A 21,476-nucleotide genomic window follows, 5' to 3' on the forward strand; every position below is an offset into this window, starting at 1 on the left:
GTCGAGTGTCGAACCTCGAACCCCCTTCTAGGTAGCCAAGTTCAAGCGCACTTAGCCTCTCGACCACGCTTCCCACCATTGTTTTCTATTGTTGAAATGGTTGATTCTGTTGCTTTTTCCACGTAACAAAAGACAAACCAAAATGTTCCTGCATCTGTTTAGAAAGACAGAAAGCCCAATCAGTATTGTCTGCCTTATAGCTTCATCCTGAAACATGAAACTTATTTTTTTCATCTGAGTTATTTTTCTTTGGTTGAATTTGATGGTTGCGAAATTTTCGGCTTAAAGCTCTGAATGTTTCAATATCAGTTTGACGAGTTGTTGCTGCTGCTAAATTTATAAGGACAGAAAACAACAAACAACAACGAAGATAGAAAACTAAAAGTGTGGACACACCTTGAGGCTTTGCATCGCCTCGTCAATACAGACATTCTATCTAGGGCTAATTTTAGTTCCTCGTGTGGTGACTTGTTGTTTTTTTTTTCATTTGTGCTTTGTGTTTTGTTTTTTTTGTTATTCGTAAGATTCTCGTGTGATTTGTTAAAGGAAGGAAAAGACGAAAATAACAATTTGTGGCTAGCATCGGTCCTTACTCACCCCTCCTCCCTCCACACACACACTCACATACAGACTCTGGTCTCACACACACACCAACACAGCACGGTTCACAATTCGATAGTATGTTTTCTTCGTAAAATCTACGGCTTCAGAATTAGTTCGAATTTTTGTGTCCCCTTGTAGTTTGTATGTAGTTAATAGAGTTGTTCATCTTCTTGCTGGTTGAGTTGAGATGTTTGAGGTATGAGATGTTTGAGGTATGAGATGTTTGAGGTATGAGATGTTTGATGTATGAGATGTTTGAGGTATGAGATGTTTGAGGTATGAGATGTTTGAGGTATGAGATGTTTGAGGTATGAGATGTTTGAGGTATGAGATGTTTGAGGTATGAGATGTTTGAGGTATGAGATGTTTGAGGTATGAGATGTTTGAGGTATGAGATGTTTGAGGTATGAGATGTTTGAGGTATGAGATGTTTGAGGTATGAGATGTTTGAGGTATGAGATGCTTGAGGTTTGAGATATTTGAGGTATGAGATGTATGAGGTATGAGATGCTTGAGGTTTGAGATATTTGAGGTATGAGATGTTTGAGGTATGAGATGTTTGAGGTATGAGATGTTTGAGGTATGAGATGTATGAGGTATGAGATGTTTGAGGTATGAGATGCTTGAGGTATGAGATGTTTGAGGTATGAGATGTTTGAGGCATGAGATGTTTGAGGTATGAGATGTTTGAGGTATGAGATGTTTGAGGCATGAGATGTTTGAGTTATGAGATGTTTGAGGCATGAGATGTTTGAGGTATGAGATGTTTGAGGTATGAGATGTTTGAGGTATGAGATGTTTGAGGCATGAGATGTTTGAGGTATGACATGTTTGAGGTATGAGATGTTTGAGGCATGAGATGTTTGAGGTATGAGATGTTTGAGGTATGAGATGTTTGAGGTATGGAGGAGACCCAGTTAGTATACACAAGATAAATCAGAGAACGAGAGAGATACAGATAGAAATACAGAGATAGGGGGTGGGAAGGTCAGCGAAACAAATAGAGATATAAAAAGAGAGCTGTTATAAAAGAGAGAGAGAGAGCGATGAATAAAAAGAGAGGTAAAGAGAGATTGTGAGTTAGTCAGAAAGAGAGAGAAAAAAGATTCTGAAAGAGAGATAAAAGAGAGCATATGACAAAAAGAGAGAAAGAGATAAATAAAGACCTAAAGAAAGAGAAAAAAGGAGAGAGGGACTGAAAAAGAGAGAGAAAGAGAGAGACAGAGACAGACAGAGAGACAGAGAGATAGAGAGAGAAAGATAGACAGAGAGAGATACAGAGAGCGATAGAGAGAGACCAAGAGACAGAGAGAGAGAAAGAGAGACAGAGAAAGATATAGAGAGACAAAGAGAGACAGAGAAAGATAGAGAGAGACAGAGCGATAGAGAGAGAGAGAGATTGATTCAAACTACTTTTTTAGTAACATTACATTTATCATATCATTTATGTGATTTGATGGTTAGCCTATCAAGGAGTCTGGAAACACATACTATACAATACTCAGGCTACACGACAAGTGGCTGAGTTAAAGTATTTGGTATTTTATAAGATAAGAAGTAGATGGGTTCAAATCCTGAAGTCAAGTTGGAGCTTAAAACATTGATCCAGGTTTACTGGGCACCTGGCAGCTATTTGGAGGAGACTCTGAAAAGGAAGGAAGGCGCTGTGGGAGGAACAAAAGCCGCTCATCAAAGTACAAAGAAATGGTTGAACCTCACGTGAACTATGAACCAAACCTACGCCCTACGCCAGGACGAGGTTAATTAATCAATATTTCATAGCTCAACAGTGTATACTATACAGTACATTGGATTAGTAAACAGTACACAGTAAACAGTACCTAGTAAATAGTACACAGTAAGCAGTACATAGTAAATAGTACACAGTAAGCAGTACAAAGTAAGCAGTACAAAGTAAACAGTACACAGTAAACTGTACACAGTAAACTGTACAGAACAAACAATACACTGAGCCTTAGAGAGCACAAAGTCCTCGGATAAAAAACAAAAGCTTTGTATTCATTTCACACACATATAAATAACACGAAACTAATCTAAAAATAAGCACATTGATGGCTTCTATTAACGAAACAATTACGTTATTGGGGTGAGCAACAAGTATCACTGTCAGTACGGCGTAAATCTTTTTTTTTTTTTTTTTGTGTGAGTCTTTTCTTGTCTCTGTCTAAGTGATCCGCGACACAACCGACAGATTTATGGCTGCAGTTACACCAAAAGGGTTCTCACAAGAACGATACCAAAACCCTATAATGTACTCGTCTATTGTGACTGTCCTGATTCTGTTTTTTTACCTCAATGAAACGATAACTAGGTAGATGTACTTACTGGACAGTAACAGAAGACTTTTATTTTTTTTTTTATTGTAGGCACTTATGGATTTAAGTATTTTCTTCAAATAGAAACCATCAGAAAACAAAAGTCTAGGTCAGTGTTTCCCAAACTTTTGGCCTTTGTGTTCCCCTTTAATAATGTTTGTAATGCTGAGTTCCCCCTCCCCCCAACCCCACTTTAATTAATTAACAGAACATAATAAATGGGTATTTAAAAAAATCAGCATAGTTTATGTCACGTAACGTATCCCCCTCCAAAGTCTTCCCGTACCCCTAGGGGTACACGTACCCAGCTTCGGGAAACACTGGTCTAGGTTAATTAAAGTCTAGGTTGATTAACAAGTAATAACCAAATATGTCTTTGACTGATTCTTCAACTACCAAGTAACCAGTCAGCTTCGAGCAGCATCATATTTCTTCTTCCTCATAACGTCCGTGCATATCGGCCCAAACACAGAAGTGAATCACTGCGGTCATCAGGGTTTTGATTACACGCATTTAACAGAACATCCAGAATGTTTGGTCATCAATTACTTGATGCAAGAGTCAAGACTTTCTCGTCTCTTGGTACTGGTCAATGTCAGTTAAGGACTGTTCATCTTGCAGTATTCAATCAGCTGGTTGTGATATTTCTGTGATGTCAACACAATAATGTTTAAAAGTCTTATCCTATCCTTTGTTTTATTTACTATAAGTACAAGAGAGCTTCAAATGGACCTCATTCCCCAATCGCAAACAAACAACATTTAGCCACGTGATAATATTGATAAAACAATGAAAAAAAAACGTATCACGTGATAGCCTTTATGGATTGCGTAATTGGTTTAGAAGATATAGAGAATCACGTGGCTAATTGTTGTTTGTTTACGATTGGTGAATGAGGTCCATTACGATTGTTATTCGGGAGACAATTCTGCCGGCAACCAGGGGTTTTGGTTATCCTCGTGTATACAAAATGTAGGTTAAGTGATTAAATAAGGTTACACCATCTCTGACAGCATTGACCCAGATTCTTTGTTGACATATTTAGGTCTGGAGTGGGGGCGAGGAGGGTGTCGTACTATTTTGTTTATGGCATCTACCTTACTGACGGATGGGATAAGTTAGTATCACACTCATAAATACCAACCAGTGGCGTAGGTCTCCAGGAACTTCTAATTGTAGATAAGTTAATAAATAGTACCATCGTGCCATGGAACTGACACAAGTTATTTAGGCACCACGCTGTCAACGAATAAAGTACTTAGCTACTTGCTTATTTATGAAGTATTTAGAGGGGAAGCTAGGGGACCTTGGGTAGGGGAGGGTAAAGACTTGCTCACGGGGACGGGGCTAGTTCGTATTTATGAATTTTAAACATTGATAGAGATTCTTCTTTCAGGCCTTGCGATGTAAGTGGGCAAAGGTCAGCTGTTTCTGTGGCCACCTTAACGAGGGTGTCATTTGGCCAGAAAAATGACCAACCCCTGTTACTTATACCCACCTAGTGTCAGGTAACCATTAGAGCTGGGTGGACTCAGAGGCGCCCTGAAGTTTCCGAAATTAAGAATCCCAGACATTACCAGGATTCGAAGCCTGGACCCATCGGTTTGAAAGCCAAGCACTTTATCACTCAGCCTCCGCGGCTACTAAACATTGATAAATGTTTTTTGTTGTTTTTTGTTGATGTTTTTTGTTGATGTTTTTTGTTGATGTTTTTTGTTGATGTTTTTTGTTAATATTTTTTGTTGTTTTTTGTTAATATTTTTTGTTGTTTTTTGTTAATATTTTTTGTTGTTTTTTGTTGATGTTTTTTGTTGATGTTTTTTGTTAATATTTTTTGTTGTTTTTTGTTAATATTTTTTGTTGTTTTTTGTTGATGTTTTTTGTTGATGTTTTTTGTTAATATTTTTTGTTGTTTTTTGTTGTTTTTTGTTGATGTTTTTTGTTGATGTTTTTTGTTGATGTTTTTTGTTGATATTTTTTGTTAATATTTTTTGTTGTTTTTTGTTGATGTTTTTTGTTGATGTTTTTTGTTAATATTTTTTGTTGTTTTTTGTTAATATTTTTTGTTGTTTTTTGTTAATATTTTTTGTTGTTTTTTGTTGATGTTTTTTGTTGATGTTTTTTGTTGATGTTTTTTGTTAATATTTTTTGTTGTTTTTTGTTAATATTTTTTGTTGTTTTTTGTTGATGTTTTTTGTTGATGTTTTTTGTTAATATTTTTTGTTGTTTTTTGTTGTTTTTTGTTGATGTTTTTTGTTGATGTTTTTTGTTGATGTTTTTTGTTGATATTTTTTGTTAATATTTTTTGTTGTTTTTTGTTGATGTTTTTTGTTGATGTTTTTTGTTAATATTTTTTGTTGTTTTTTGTTGATGTTTTTTGTTGATGTTTTTTGTAAATATTTTTTGTTGTTTTTTGTTGTTTTTTGTTGATGTTTTTTGTTGATATTTTTTGTTGATCTTTTTTGTTGATGTTTTTTGTTGATGTTTTTTGTTGATGTTTTTTGTTGATGTTTTTTGTTAATATTTTTTGTTGTTTTTTGTTGTTTTTTGTTGATGTTTTTTGTTGTTGTTTTTTGTTGATGTTTTTTGTTGATGTTTTTTGTTGATGTTTTTTGTTGTTGTTTTTTGTTGATGTTTTTTGTTGATGTTTTTTGTTGTTTTTTGTTGTTTTTTGTTGATGTTTTTTGTTGATGTTTTTTGTTGATGTTTTTTGTTGATGTTTTTTGTTGATATTTTTTGTTAATATTTTTTGTTGTTTTTTGTTGATGTTTTTTGTTGATGTTTTTTGTTAATATTTTTTGTTGTTTTTTGTTGATGTTTTTTGTTGATGTTTTTTGTTGATGTTTTTTGTTGATGTTTTTTGTTGATGTTTTTTGTTGATGTTTTTTGTTGATGTTTTTTGTTGATGTTTTTTGTTGATGTTTTTTGTTAATATTTTTTGTTGTTTTTTGTTGATGTTTTTTGTTGTTGTTTTTTGTTGATGTTTTTTGTTGATGTTTTTTGTTGTTTTTTGTTGTTTTTTGTTGATGTTTTTTGTTGTTGTTTTTTGTTGTTTTTTGTTGATGTTTTTTGTTGATGTTTTTTGTTGTTTTTTGTTGTTTTTTGTTGATGTTTTTTGTTGATGTTTTTTGTTGTTTTTTGTTGTTTTTTGTTGATGTTTTTTGTTGATGTTTTTTGTTGATATTTTTTGTTGATGTTTTTTGTTGATGTTTTTTGTTAATATTTTTTGTTGTTTTTTGTTGATGTTTTTTGTTGATGTTTTTTGTTAATATTTTTTGTTGTTTTTTGTTGATGTTTTTTGTTGATGTTTTTTGTTAATATTTTTTGTTGTTTTTTGTTGATGTTTTTTGTTGATGTTTTTTGTTAATATTTTTTGTTGTTTTTTGTTGTTTTTTGTTGATGTTTTTTGTTGATGTTTTTTGTTGATGTTTTTTGTTGATGTTTTTTGTTGATGTTTTTTGTTGATGTTTTTTGTTGATGTTTTTTGTTGATGTTTTTTTGTTGATGTTTTTTGTTGATGTTTTTTGTTGATATTTTTTGTTAATATTTTTTGTTGTTTTTTGTTGATGTTTTTTGTTGATGTTTTTTGTTGATGTTTTTTGTTGATGTTTTTGTTGATGTTTTTTGTTGATGTTTTTTGTTGATGTTTTTTGTTGATGTTTTTTGTTGATGTTTTTTGTTGATGTTTTTTGTTGATGTTTTTTGTTGATATTTTTTGTTACTATTTTTTGTTGTTTTTTGTTGATGTTTTTTGTTGATGTTTTTTGTTGATATTTTTTGTTGATGTTTTTTGTTAATATTTTTTGTTGTTTTTTGTTGTTTTTTGTTGATGTTTTTTGTGGATGTTTTTTGTTGATGTTTTTTGTTGATGTTTTTTGTTGATGTTTTTTGTTGATGTTTTTTGTTGATGTTTTTTGTTGATGTTTTTTGTTGATGTTTTTTGTTGATGTTTTTTGTTGATGTTTTTTGTTGATGTTTTTTGTTGATGTTTTTTGTTGATGTTTTTTGTTGATGTTTTTTGTTGATGTTTTTTGTTGATATTTTTTGTTAATATTTTTTGTTGTTTTTTGTTGATGTTTTTTGTTGATGTTTTTTGTTGATGTTTTTTGTTGATGTTTTTTGTTGATGTTTTTTGTTGATGTTTTTTGTTGATGTTTTTTGTTGATATTTTTTGTTAATATTTTTTGTTGTTTTTTGTTGATGTTTTTTGTTAATATTTTTTGTTGTTTTTTGTTGATGTTTTTTGTTAATATTTTTTGTTGTTTTTTGTTGATGTTTTTTGTTGATGTTTTTTGTTGATGTTTTTTGTTAATATTTTTTGTTGTGTTTTGTTGATGTTTTTTGTTGATGTTTTTTGTTGATGTTTTTTGTTGATGTTTTTTGTTGATGTTTTTTGTTGATGTTTTTTGTTGATGTTTTTTGTTGATGTTTTTGTTGTTGATTTTTTTTTTATGTTTTAGTTGATATATCTGCTTTTTGTTCATCTTATGTTCCCTTCACCTATTTCCTCTTACAACTCATTTATTTTATCTCTCCATCTCTCCATCTCTCTGACACCCCTTGTCTTTCATTTCAGTTTTTTTTTACTCAGTTTGTGTGTGTGTGTGCGCTCGTTCTTTCCTTAACCTGTCACTGACTAGCAAGTGTTGAGCGCACTGACTTAAACATAGCCTCTTCTGTGAGTACAACAGAGAGAGAGAGAGAGAGAGAGAGAGAGAGAGAAGTTGGTAGTAGATGAATAAAAAATACTACGAGCCCTCCCCTATTTTCACTCACTAGTCCAATTTTCTTCTTTTTTTTTTTTTCTTCTTTCCCTCTCTTCTCTTTTTCTCGTGTTCAGGAAAGAATTTAAAAGAGCAAATCCTCGCGCAAGCGGGCCAGGGAACCAATAGGTAGAAGTCACTGGCGCGAGGGGGGGGGGGCGCTCATATTTCTCCCCAAGTCAACTAGCGCCAAGTCCTGCTCTCTCCCACAGTGCCAAAATGAGGACGAACAAAAAACACAGAAGTGCAACAAAAAAACACAGAAGTGCAACAAAAAAACACAGAAGTGCAACAAAAAACACAGAAATGCAACAAAAAAAAGTCCATGAATGACAGGTTTATGTTTTTAAAAATATAAGTAACTGGAAGACATGGCCAGTTGATACAATGAAGTCACAGATACGTTTTTTGAATGTTGGAAAATGTTTAAATGATGAACCATAATGTCAACCTGAACTATTTATTTGACGTAAAATATTTGTTATGTCGTAAAATGTTTATTATGTCGGAAAGCGGCCAGCATGAAAGAAGGCAGAGCCAACAAAAGGCTGAGAGAAGAAGCAGGCCTATCTGCAGTAGACCTAGCTTATCCCATGTGTGTGGCCGGCTTTTTAAAGCGAGGATTAGACTTTTCAGACATCTTTGAGTTTATCAAATTTGAGAAATGTGCTCATCTTGAACATCGAAGGATGAGCTAGATATTATGTCGTAAACTAAGGGTTCATAGCAAAGTGAAGCTAAGTGTTCAAAGAATCAATTAGGCATACTATTATATATTTACTAACAACACTAGAGCACACATTTTGTAATGACACACTTAAAAAAACGGAATTAGATAAGGGTTAATTTTGACCAGGGCACGACTAACGGACCTCCGATGGACACAGAGATTAAAGCTTTTTTAAGTTGCACACATATATATTGGGTAACTATAGCAACGTAAAAAACAAAATATGTTTACTCAAAGTAAAATGGTCAGCTGTCACAGCTCTCCTTAAGTTCAGTAGCTTTGGGTGGACTTGCCTACAACGATTTCATTGACCAAGAACAAATGGCAAGGGGCTCGAACTGCAGACGTACGTAGACCAATGACGTAATATGTTCTCTGACCCAAGGAAATGCATCACTTGCGGAAAAAAAAGTATAGCTTTTATATAGCGCTACTTTCATTCCTATGTAATAATTAATAATAATGTAAATTAATGTTATCTCATTTGTAGACCAGTGGGGGGAAGGGGTATCTGAGAGAAGGTTTTCCGTGCTGCCTTTAGGCGCTGAGTAAACACAACACTGCTCGACTCCTGTGTCGAACCTCGAGCCCCTTCATCGGTAGCCAAGCCAAACGTACTTAGCCTCTCAACCACATAGCATATAATCTCAAACCCAATCTCTCCTCAAAAACAACAAAAAAATAGAGATATGAAAAAGTTAGACGCCAAATATTACGAGTCTTTGTTCTTATTATTTACATTTATAATGTTTTTTTTTTCCAGGTTTTTTCTAGAAGGACGTCAAAACATCAAAAGTGATGTCCTCTGTTACTTTGGCGGAACTAATCCAGTGACCGATACACCAGCGTTCCTCTGACTATTTCTGAGTTCCAGTTACCTGTTGCTAATGTAAGAAGTATTTCTCTCGTCTGCTTCTCACTCCAGCCAGGCCATGCTTTGAACATTCACAAATACCCGCTCTCTCCCGACTCATCGATTCCTCCCCCCTCTCTGTACACACTACAGGTCGGGCTTCTCGTCTGCTTATAACTACTTTCTGCTTGTGTTTGTGCGCGCGTGAGTAGAGGGCGTAAAAAAAAATACAAGTGTCGGAGCAGTTATTATTTTGGTGATTTTGATTTCAGGTCAAAAAAAAAAATTGTGTCGCTTAACGGTTCGGCTGTGTGCGCGGGAGAATGTGTTCCATTGGAGTCTCGTGCTCTTGTTTTCTGCTAGGAGTTTCGGTGAATCAGTGCTAGTATTTACACATGTGTGCCAGAGTGCCTTAACACCCTCAAGTGTTTTGTTTTCAAATTTACTTGTAACAAAAAGTAGCAGATGGACTTAATATTTGTGTGGATACTATGTGGATATAATCGTCTGATGGATAAATCTTATTCGTGAAGGGTAAGTCGTACCTTACTAAAGACATTGCTAGTTTACATTATAGATCTAGTGCAGTGTTTCCCCAACTTTTACCTTAACGGAACACCTCACATTTTCTGAGTATTTAGCGGAACACTTTACTAAATTTGTTTTAGAAAGATTAATTCCCGTGATGGCCCACTAGTTAATTATCTCAGTAGTTCATGAAAACACCTGTTCAGGCCTCGCGGAACTCTATTTTTCCGCGAAACACAGTTTGAGAAACACTGGTCTAGACTATATATTATATTACGTTAAAACACGATTATAATGATTAAACTGACAGCAATACATTAAATAAACAAAATCAAGTAGAAGTAGATGAAAGGTCTAGATTTACGTCTAGAAATTAAAAAAAAATTCTCTACAATTAGAAGCTCTAGTAATTGTGCTGCTGTCTGAATGCCACCGCCCCCCCCCCCTGTTTTTTTTTTCTTGTATTATCTGCAGCAGACAAGTTTATAAAGACTTCCATCTCTTTCCTTGTCCTATCTGGACTGTCAGGACTCACTCGCTAATAGTTCTACCCATTAGAGGATAATTGATATAAATGAGTTTTTCCTATTTTACCATTTCTCAGGCTTTCTCATCCTGTCTCCATCTCTTTTTCATCCTGTCTCTCTTTCTCATCCTGTCTCTCTTTCTCATCCTGTCACGATCTCTTTTTCATCCTATCTCTTTCTCATCATGTCTCTCTTTCTCATCATGTCTCTCTTTCTCATCCTGTCTCGATCTCTTTTTCATCCTATCTCTTTCTCATCATGTCTCTCTTTCTCATCATGTCTCTCTTTCTCATCCTGTCTCTCTTTTGTCATCCTGTCTCTATCTCTTTTTCATTCTATCTCTTTCTCATCATGTCTCTCTTTCTCATCCTGTCTCTCTTTTGTCATCCTGTCTCTATCTCTTTCTCATCATGTCTCTCTTTCTCATCCTGTCTCTCTTTCTCATCCTGTCTCGATCTTTTTTTCATCCTATCTCTTTCTCATCATGTCTCTCTTTCTCATCATGTCTCTCTTTCTCATCCTGTCTCTCTTTTGTCATCCTGTCTCTATCTCTTTTTCATCCTATCTCTTTCTCATCATGTCTCTCTTTCTCATCATCTCTCTTTCTCATCTTGTCTCTATCTCTTTATCCCTTTCTTTATCTCAAATCTCCTTACCTTCTTTATTCTTTCCTCTTATTTTACTTATTATCTTTCTTATTTATTTCTCCATCTCTCTCTTTCACTTCTTTATTGTCTCTCTTCAATGTTCTACATGAGCTATCGTTCTATTTCTTGAAATCTCTTCACCTCCATTCTCTTCTTTTCTTTATCGTTCCTTGTTTTCTTTTTCCTTTCTTCCTCTTCCTCATTCTTCCTTTCATCCTCTCTTCATCTCTCTAATCTTTTGACGTATTCTCTTTGTCTCTCCCTCACTTCATCTCTCCAATCTACTTCTTTTTCTTTCGTCCTCTCTTCGTCTTTCATCTTTCTCTATTTTCGAGTCACATTTTCATCTTTCTCTATTTTCGAGTCTCATTTTCATCTTTCTCTATTTTCGAGTCTCATTTTCATCTTTCTCTATTTTCGAGTCTCATTTTCATCTTTCTCTATTTTTGAGTCTCATTTAAAGTCTCTATTAAAGTGCGGGGCCCACTGTGGCCGCATAGGTTGCAGTGCCCTAAGACCGGCTCTGCTGAGCATGTTGTATGTCTAAGATGTTGATATGTTTAGATGTGCAGGTCTCTGTGGGCGCGGTCTCCCCCGACTCCCTTTATCTCGCTAACGACCTCCCAGGCTCACATTCGGGGCACTGTGACACTCAGGTTACTTTTAAGGTGCGCGATTTCTAATGGCCAATTAACGCGCTCCACTGTACCAATGTTTTACTGTACCAATGTTTTACTGTACCAATGTTTTACTGTACCAATGTTTTACTGTACCAATGTTTTACTGTACCAATGTTTTACTGTATACATGAAGAGAGAAGCAAAATTAAGTCTGTTGGTAAACTAGAGAGAGAGAGAGAGAAAAGGAGAGAGCGACAGAGAGTGAAGGAGAGAGCGCGGAAGAGGGAGAAGGGGAGAGAGAGGTATAGAGAGTGAGGAAGGAGAGAGATACATAATGAGGAAATAGACATGAAAGCAAGAGGATGTTAGAGAGACATGAACGCAAGAGGATGTGACAGAAAGAGAGATAAGAGAGATAATTGGGAATGATAAGAGAGAGAGAGAGAGAAGTGACGACGGGATAAAAAAGAAAGAAGTACTGGAAAGAAGTGATACCTGAGCTGTGGGACTTTCTATGCAGTACTTCTGGTATCTAACTCAAAGTCCGTTGTACAGTTTGTTGACTTTGATTATTTGGAATGTTTCCTTGAGTTCACCAGGCTACACTTCCCAAACATTTCTTCGTGGATGTTCTGGTAGTTACTGGTAGTTACTGGTAGTTACTGGGTGTACTGGTAGTTACTGGTAGTTACTGGTAGTTACTGGGTGTACTGGTAGTTACTGGTAGTTACTGGGTGTACTGGTAGTTACTGGTAGTTACTGGTAGTTACTGAGTGTACTGGTAGTTACTGGTAGTTACTGGTAGTTACTGGGTGTACTGGTAGTTACTGGTAGTTACTGGTAGTTACTGAGTGTACTGGTAGTTACTGGGTGTACTGGTAGTTACTGGGTGTACTGGTAGTTACTGGGTGTACTGGTAGTTACTGGTAGTTACTGGTAGTTACTGGGTGTACTGGTAGTTACTGGGTGTACTGGTAGTTACTGGTAGTTACTGGGTGTACTGGTAGTTACTGGTAGTTACTGGTAGTTACTGGTAGTTACTGGGTGTACTGGTAGTTACTGGTAGTTACTGGTAGCTACTGGTAGTTACTGGGTGTACTGGTAGTTACTGGTAGTTACTGGTAGTTACTGGTAGTTACTGGTAGTTACTGGTAGTTACTAGATCTAGTGGTGCTTGCAATGTACTCATTAGTCACTGACGCAAAAACAACTTTCATCTCTTTCTCATCCTGTCTCTTTCTCATCCTGTCTCTTTCTCATCCTGTCTCTCTTTCTCATCCTGTCTCTCTTTCTCATTCTGTCTCTTTTTCCTTGGACGACACCTCTAGTTCCTGTAGTAGAAATTGTAGAGAATGAGATAGAATCGGACTTAAATGGGTGGCTGCCTGATCGTGCGATTTGCGCGCTGGACTGTTGTTTGCATTTATCGATGGTCCCTGGTTCAAACCCTGCCCGCTCCCATCCCCCGTCGTCCTGCAGGAGGTTTGGACTATGAAGTAAACTATCTTCAACTCTGAAGGAACATCTGAAACATGTAAAACATTTCACAAACAAACAAACATTTTACAAATACAGACTGAGCCCCCCAGTCATGAAGAGTTCTGCGTGAAGACTATCTTCAATTCCTGTAGTGTCTTGTGTATCACTTAGAAACGCTCCGTTAGCGCATTCAAACACTTCCGAAGTAGTGCATTTAAACAGTTTCAAAGTAGTGCATTCAAATAGCAGTCTATGTCCATGTCAGTGTTGAGACTTGTCCACACAAACAAGTGCCCATTGACCAACTAGAAGACGCTGCACTGCTGAGTGTTTATTCGTTTAATGAAGCGATAATCGATGATCTGCGTGTTTTATCCGTAACTTTGACGCCAAGCAGGTTAGAGAAAGAGAGAGAGAGAGAGAAAGGGAAATGACTCTCTGTATGATTCTTTTGGAAATGAGTTCTTTCTCTTGAAGTCTGGAAGGGGGGATAAGTTTATATCTGGAGAATAAAACAGAAAAATTGAGCTGGGAGTAAAAATGGCGGTGAGAATTTTTTTTCTAGACAATAAGTGCGTGATGGAAATGTTACGATGGCAGAGAAACTTTTGGCTTTGAATGGTGTGTGTGTGTGTGTGTGTGAGTGTGTACAGAGTGAGTTAAACGTGCACTCACCTACAAGTCTGCAAGACCTGTGCGCACTGAGTGCACGGAATGGAATGTAGCTATATTTAAGCATGAGTGTAGGATTTAGTTTTACTTTGATAGATAGTGTCATGAACCAGTCACGTACGAACGTTCTACAACACGCACACATATACAGCTTCTAGGCACACACACACACGTGTGTACTCGCTCTCTCTCTCACACACACACACATACAAACATACACATATAGACACCAATTCTTCAGACTAGACTCCATCAAACGGAGGTATACTTTGAGTTTATTAAGATTTAGAACCCAGATTGAGTTCCTATCGCCACTTCGGTGTTACTTGCATGGCTAAGTTCCTAATAGACACATTCTGTTCTTAAGGCGAATGAGGTCTAACAATTCTACATTTATAACACAATCTGGACCAGAAGGACTTTTAATAACAATAATAATAATAGCTGGACATAATATAGATTTACCAAACGAAGTAGTTCGAAGGTCTAATTGGCCGTACACGCACTACGATCGTTATTGCTCTCATTTCTTATCTTCTCTCTCCCTTGACTTTCGTCCTAGGGGTGCTGTGACAGATCGTGTAACCAAAGTCCTCCATTTTTCCCGGTCAGCAAATGTTTTTAGAAGCTGGCCCTTTCTCTTTTTAGGGCGAATCTTTCTCTGTGCTCCCTCCACTGTACCTTGAAGGAGGAATTTTGACAGCGAGTCATGTCTTATAAATAATAGGACCGAACCAGCTCAGCTTTCGTCTCTTCACAGTATTGAGGAGTTCTTCTTTTTGGCCAGCCAGAGTCTTGACTTGACTTACATACTGTAAAACTCTATAATTAAGTCAGGTTTATCTGGCTCCTGTGTGAGTTATCTAACACACCAATATTAAATAATCTTAACGAGAGAGGACGCCCATGTTCATTTCTTTTGAACACCAAAACTGACTTTAAAAAAAAATCTATAGTGTATTAACTTCCCCCCCCCCCTCACAATCACAAGACTAATTGAGCGCAGCCCATCATAAAAGGCTTACAAAACGCCCCTTCCCACCAAACACCGCAACATCAATGGAATCTCTACAGCCCTAATGAACGAAGCATTGATCAACAAATAAAAGACAAATCGGCTGTGACAGAGATGGATGCACCAATTAAATCATTCGACACAAAGGGACATCACTGATGTCCCACAGACTTCAACAACAAAAAATGACCACATCCACATGGCGGGAATTGTCTACATCTCGCGATGACCTTCACCACCCCAGACTGTAAACTACAAACGCTCTCCACGAATTCGTTATAGCGGATATAAGGTATTACTTAAATAACTTTTTCAAGTCCAGACTTAAAAAACATAGCTGTCAATGCAAGTGAAGTACAAGGCGTGAGGTTGAAAAACTTTGTTGATTTGATCCTTTTGAGAAAAACAAAAAGTGCAGGGCCGGTTTTAAGTAAGCGGAGGCTCTAGGCAGGATTTTATTTTATGTCCTCAATATTCTTTTGATAATGCTTGAGTTAATATGTACGTAACTATAAATACGTACATCTACAAGTAGGTCTTGTTTTGAAAAAAAAAGAAATAGATCATTATGTAATATACATGTCAATATGTAGATTTATATATATTTACTTGGGGAGGCTCCCTTTTAGAGTGGGACCCTGAGCGGTCTGCACAGGTGTAAATCTAGCACTGCTGAGGTGATCAGTGTTTCAAGTATAGTTTGTAAATAATGTCCTTTAATTCGCACACCTACCTACACAACATCAGACACACAGATGAACCGCCCACCTTTTGTATTTTAGTGACCCAAACTGTCCTGTTGATTAAATTACTTTAAAACTGACTGATACATCATAGCAGCCAAACAAGACCATTACCATTTATTAAAACGAATCGATTATGTTGGCATTTGAATAGTAGAGTCTCAAATAGCTGGCAAAGTTTAATTTCTTTTAAAACTTGATATTTCCTCCCCCCCCCCCCCAGACCCAAATGTTGTTTCTGAAACTTTAACCCTTCTATGTTAAAAAATAACCGTGTATGTATATGGAGTTACTCATCCTATGTAGTAGATGAAAATAGAAATAGTTAATTCTAAGATAAGAGAAAGTTTCAGAGAATAGAATTAGTTATTGATTCTGTTGTTGTTCACGGCTTCACCCTGAAGCAGAGGGTCACATGAAGCAGAGGGTCACATGATATTATAAATAGGCCGAGATACACTTTACAATGGAATGGAAATGTAAAACAATATTTGTATACCTAAACAGGGTAGGCTCGAGGAATTGTACGTCTGGCGAGACTGTGTCTTCCCTTTGCAACTTGTCACGTGACTTAAGGGGTCAATCCTTGACACAACATCAACGGTCACATTTTAGGCATTTGTAGAAGCTGCAGCGTTCTCAGCCATTTCCCTGCTCCTGAAGTTGTACGTCATCTGCTACCCAGCGCCATTCCATGAGGATCTATCGTGTGCTTCTTTTTTGTTCTTCAGCTGTTAATGTCCATCTTGAAAAACTTCACAACGCGCTTGCATGCATCAGATTATCCTAGGAGTGGACAATCTGCAGCTCTCCTGCCCTCTCACCATACAGTATATCTTGTAGTGTGTGGAAGTCAACCCTGTGGCATACGGTGTCTACTGCTAATGGCCCTGCTGATATGAATGCAGAGTACTTCTATATTTGCTGGCTTTTAAAAGGACTGCAAGACGTTTACTCCAAGCGCTTTGTCTAAAATGCATTGGATCTAGTTTCTAGATTGACAGTGGAGAAAAGAAATATTAAGAATATTAAAAATTAGTATTTAAGAGTACACAGAATAAAAGATTACGAATAATCTAATAATGGCACAAACCGCGGAGAAAAGGGCGGGAAAGTAAAACTAATTGAAGTTCAGCAGACGACAATGACGCCAACCAATAGTGCAGTTGTAATACATCCAAGCATAAAACCAAAAAGCTTTTGTACTGAAAATGAAAGCGATCAGACGTTTCGATTCTTTGAGATGACATAAAAACTAATTGCCCAGCTAATCAGACGTCCCCCCCCCTTTAACCCCAACCTATTTTTTCCCTCCTTACTCTCAATTAGGTTTTGTTTATTTAGTATTCTTTCAATTACAAGAAATCAATGCGCGCCGGACTACTTGCAGACAGATCCTTTCACGGGCCCAATCAAGCAGCACGCGCTAATCACTGGCTGCTTATTATGGGGGGAGGGGGAGGAATGATGCAACGGTGAAGAGGGGAAGGCAGGGGGTAAGTGGGCGAGATTGATTAATGAGATCAAAGTCAGTTAACTCTTTCATGTCTGGAGGCCAGAATTTATCACCCACGTTTCTATTGTGGCCAGGGTAATGTCGGTAGAGGAGAAGGGAGATGGCGGTACATTGGCGGAATTGGCAATGGTCATTGAGAAAGTGATGCAGTATTTGGAGGAGGTCAAAACATGAATGTTAAATATGTTAGTGAGTCACATATCGAGGTACCGCCTCTCAAACTACCCCCAGATCGCCGTGTCCTGTGGAGGCCGAAGACGAAGTTTCGTATTCTTATTTAGTGACCACCATATTGCGTGGGTGGACTGCCAAAGTGGGCTCTCCGCTTCCCCTAACAGCGTCCCTTGTGGAGCGACCTAGAGTTCTTTTTTTCGGACTTGGCTACTAGTCTTTGTAGAATTCTCAGCCAGGGTCTTGGAGACTATTGCATTCAATGCGTTTATTCCCATAACATGGAGATAATTCACCAGGGATCAGTTTTATGACCAGTTGTTCGCCAATCCACTTCCATTAACGGACGTTTTGATTGGGGTTGCAACGTTGAGTACATGTCTATTTCCCATATAAAAAAAAGAAGCAAGGCCAAAAAATTTCAGCCAATGGATGAAAAAAACACACCAAAAAAAAACAACAACTAAAGCTGTTCTTCATCTAAAAAACATAGATAAACCCAAAACTCAGACGCCGTCCCATTGTCTTGCGATGAACAAGATAATAAAGTCAATAGCAGCTTCTTTTAGCTTCCACTTTCTAGTTTCACGTCTTGATAGCAAGTCATGAGAAACAAGGAACATAAAAAAGCTACATTCCTCCTTTAATAAGCTGACGACTTTTTGTAAAAGCGACAAACTTAGCCTTTAATAAGGCGACATTAACAGGCATATTCTTGTTTGGCGATATAGATAGACCAAGACCACGTCTGTGATCCAGACTTCAAAGACGATGCGCAAAATGTTTCTGGACGTCTAGTTCTTTCACTCTTGAATGAAGACATGCGGGAATACCCGCTGACGTCAGTGTGTTGAAGAGAAAGGTTATCTAGACCTCCAGACCAAAGTTAATTATTAGATTAATATACTTCAAAATTATTACGGTCAAACCATAGTTTTCCGTGATGGCCAATTCGCTAATAAATCTTTTCCGAAATATATACATAAACTGTCAAACGTCTGGGAAAATATTTAGATCCGTTTTCGAGAACCGTATTCAGGTTTCTTTTTTTTTTTCTTTTTTTTTTTTTTTTTGAGCCGATGAGAAGAACTTCTAAATGTTGTACTTTTATTTTAAATCTATCATCAGTTACTAATTTGTGTACTTACATTAAAATTTAATAATTATAAATCACACCAGCGTAGCCCCAAACACATTAAACATTGAAATATCATCCCCAAATTAATACGGTTCATCTGAACATTATTTTTCTTTCTTTTTTTTTTTTTCCTGGCAATCTGGTAGTCGCCTTGAGAAGCTGGCTGTAATCGGATATAGCTATATACGTGTGTGTGTGTGTGTGTGTGTGCGTGTGTGTGTGTGACAGTATCAGAGCAATAAATAACTGAATTTGCAAATCAACTCTGATGTTCTCCAGCCTGCCCCCCCAAATATTTACTGATAAGGTTTTATCTTCTTTAAAAATGAAAAAAAAAAGACGAAAAATCTAGCTGTTCATTTTTCTTCAAAATCAAGGTCACATCAAGGTCACATGTTGTTTTTTTTAAAGTATTTTAAACCCTATATGTTTAAAAAAAAAAAAAACGTTTTCGTTTCAATTATATTAGTTAAGAATTAAGGTCTAAACTTCTCTATAAACATGCCTTTTAAGGACCAATTCTTTTGTTTTGTTTTCTTTTTTTTGAATGTGTAGTTTTTGGTCTATCGGTTTGACGTCGAAATTAATTCCTACTTTTTGAAGTTAATGTGGTCTTCATGTCCCATTTTATTTCTGTCTTGTAATGCTTTCTTATTGCAAGGAGTCTTTTCCAGTGAGTTTTCCCAGTCAAGTCTTTCTACTAGCAGTCCATCTCAAGATTTTTACTAAAGCGTGTGGACTAGAGTTTCCACTTAAGACAGTGCACAAAATGTCTATGTAGGTCTATTTATTTTATTATTCAACACTTTACCGACCAAAAAAGAAATGTAGTTAAGTGCGGTCATTCCCGCTAAATAAAATACAGGCATAGGGCGGAATCACAATACAATGATAATATTTTGAAAAATTACAACGGTCAAATAAGAACTTACTGTGTGGCCGATCAGGTGGCTATTTTTCCGCAACTTTACAACTTTTTGACCTATGAAGAAAATGCAAGCTAATAGTAAGGCTTCATCTAGTTCCATAGCTCTTTACTACTTGATCCGTACTATTTAGTGTGAAGGTAATTTTACAAAATAATTCAATAATTCCACGTTCAGCCTTTGAGGTCTATAGGGCAGATGATGTTAAGATCATCTGTTTCTTTGGCCATCTGTTAGCGAGCATCGTATAATGTGGCCAGCACAACGACCAACCGCCTTTACTTTCCCCAACTAAAGTCAGGTAGCCATTAGAGTTGGCTGGACCTAAAAAAAAAAATCGCGAAATTCAAAATCCAAGTCCTCATTGAGATTGAACCCTAAGACCCCAGGTTTGAAAGCCAAGCGCTTAACCACCGCGTCTCTACTTTAAGAACCCATCTCTAATGTTTGATTAGCAGCAGAGTTTGTGGAAGACAAAATGTTTCTCTGCTGGGTCTAAAAAAGGGGAGATAATTATACGAGGAGAAGACAACTCAAGCGGAACTCTCGCGGACAACGGTTTGTCTACCTTAGATCTGACAAAATATGCAGGTCGCAGCTGGGTTTGCATGGTCATGTGAGATACTGCACTCATCCGTGATCTTTGGCATCGAAGACGATCCTATTATAATTGTTTATTATCGTCTGTTGTTTAATTTATTTTCGAATGCCAAAAAAAAAAATCCTCCTTTTACTTTTTTTTGTTCTTTCGACGGAATTCGTTCAATCAAAGATAAAAAACAATTAAACAGAAAAATTAAAATAGTTTTCAACTCAGATATTTTCCTATCATCCAGTTCTGTGACCAACTCAACATCACATTATCATCATTATCCTCATTATTTCCACAACCATTTCCCGCCATATATACCAGCGTCCTTAGCAACGTATTTGTCATAATGCAACAAATCAGACGGGAATCACGTTTCCACGGGACGATGTTCAAAACGTTTCCATTTACCACTGTGAAGCTGCCTTTAGGCCAATGTGGCCTAATTACGTTTAAGACATACATGTCTTTGTATCACTTGTCTTCTTGCATAATTAACGACACGGTCTAAGCGCTCACTCTTTTATTCTCCCGTTTCACCCCTCGATCCTTGCACGTGAAACGCTCGGAATTCTGTGGACGCAAGTATCGATCTCTCATGCCCAGAGGATGTTCGAGAGGAAGGCGCTCTGAAATGTACATACAAATCTACCCGTATAAAATCGATTCTATTGAACTCCTGCGATTCTAGATTCCCAGCCACCTAAAAGATGAACAGCAAAAAAAAAATGTTGCTAGAGGTGTAGGTGAAGGTCAATAAGCAGACGTTTAGATGATTAAAAGAAAAAAAAAAGGTGTATATGTGCAAAGTGGATCTATAGAGGTTAGGTATAAATATTAATTAATATACATAAGAAATATGTGTTTCATCATGAAGGTTACTCCGTATAACAAAATTGTTATGCAATCAAAATATTTGTGTTTAGTTTCGTATTAAACTTGGTGAATGTGTTTGAATAAAACGACACACAAAAATAAAAAAAAAGACCTTCAAGATGTAATTAAATCCACGCCATTACCAGATAGCTGTAAGAGATTAGCCTGACACGATTTCAATCATACTGACAAAACACGACGTCAGTCCAGCAAATCTGCGCTGTCACATTGTCACAACTCCTGGAGTTGAGGGGGGGGGGGGAAACTGACCCTCCAGGGAGGAGCAAAATGAAGTGATCACATGCGTGAGTCGTTCGTTCCAGCGTTGACCACTCATCGCACTTTTTCTGTCCTCAAAGCTTTCTCTCTCTCTCTCTCTCTCTCACACACTTACTCCGTCATTCCCTCTTTCTCTCCTTTCCCCTCTCTATTTTTCGACCCCGCTTTTCCCTTTCTCCCTCTTTATCTCATGCTCTCTCCTTCTTTCTCTCTTCATCTTAATGTATCTCTCCCTGTTTCTTTTGTTCTCTTTTTTATTCTCTCTCTCTCTCCCTCTTTTTCTCGTGTCTACTCGCTCTCTCCCCCAGTCTCTCAATATCTTCCTCTTCTCTCTCCTTATTACTTTTCTTTTCCCACTCTTTCATTCCCTCTTCCTCTCTATTTCGATTCCTCTTCTTCTCTTTCTCTCTCACCCTCCGTTCCTGTTTCTTTTCCTCCCCCGTGCACCCGATTAAGATGTCATTT

General features: G+C 36.8%; 1 protein-coding gene across 9 annotated transcripts in view; it reads left to right on the forward strand.

Moving 5' to 3' along the window:
- LOC106052128 (cubilin-like) overlaps positions 1-21,476 on the forward strand; it is a 300,170-nt gene that overhangs the window by 69,616 nt on the left and 209,078 nt on the right. For all 9 annotated transcript variants that reach the window (XM_056033924.1, XM_056033928.1, XM_056033926.1 and 6 more), the window contains exon 2: positions 9,196-9,819. The gene's annotated coding sequence lies outside the window, so the exon portion shown is untranslated. The remainder of the gene's footprint in view (positions 1-9,195; positions 9,820-21,476) is intronic.

The sequence above is a fragment of the Biomphalaria glabrata genome, chromosome 6, assembly GCF_947242115.1.
Source record: "Biomphalaria glabrata chromosome 6, xgBioGlab47.1, whole genome shotgun sequence".
NCBI lineage: Eukaryota > Metazoa > Mollusca > Gastropoda > Planorbidae > Biomphalaria > Biomphalaria glabrata.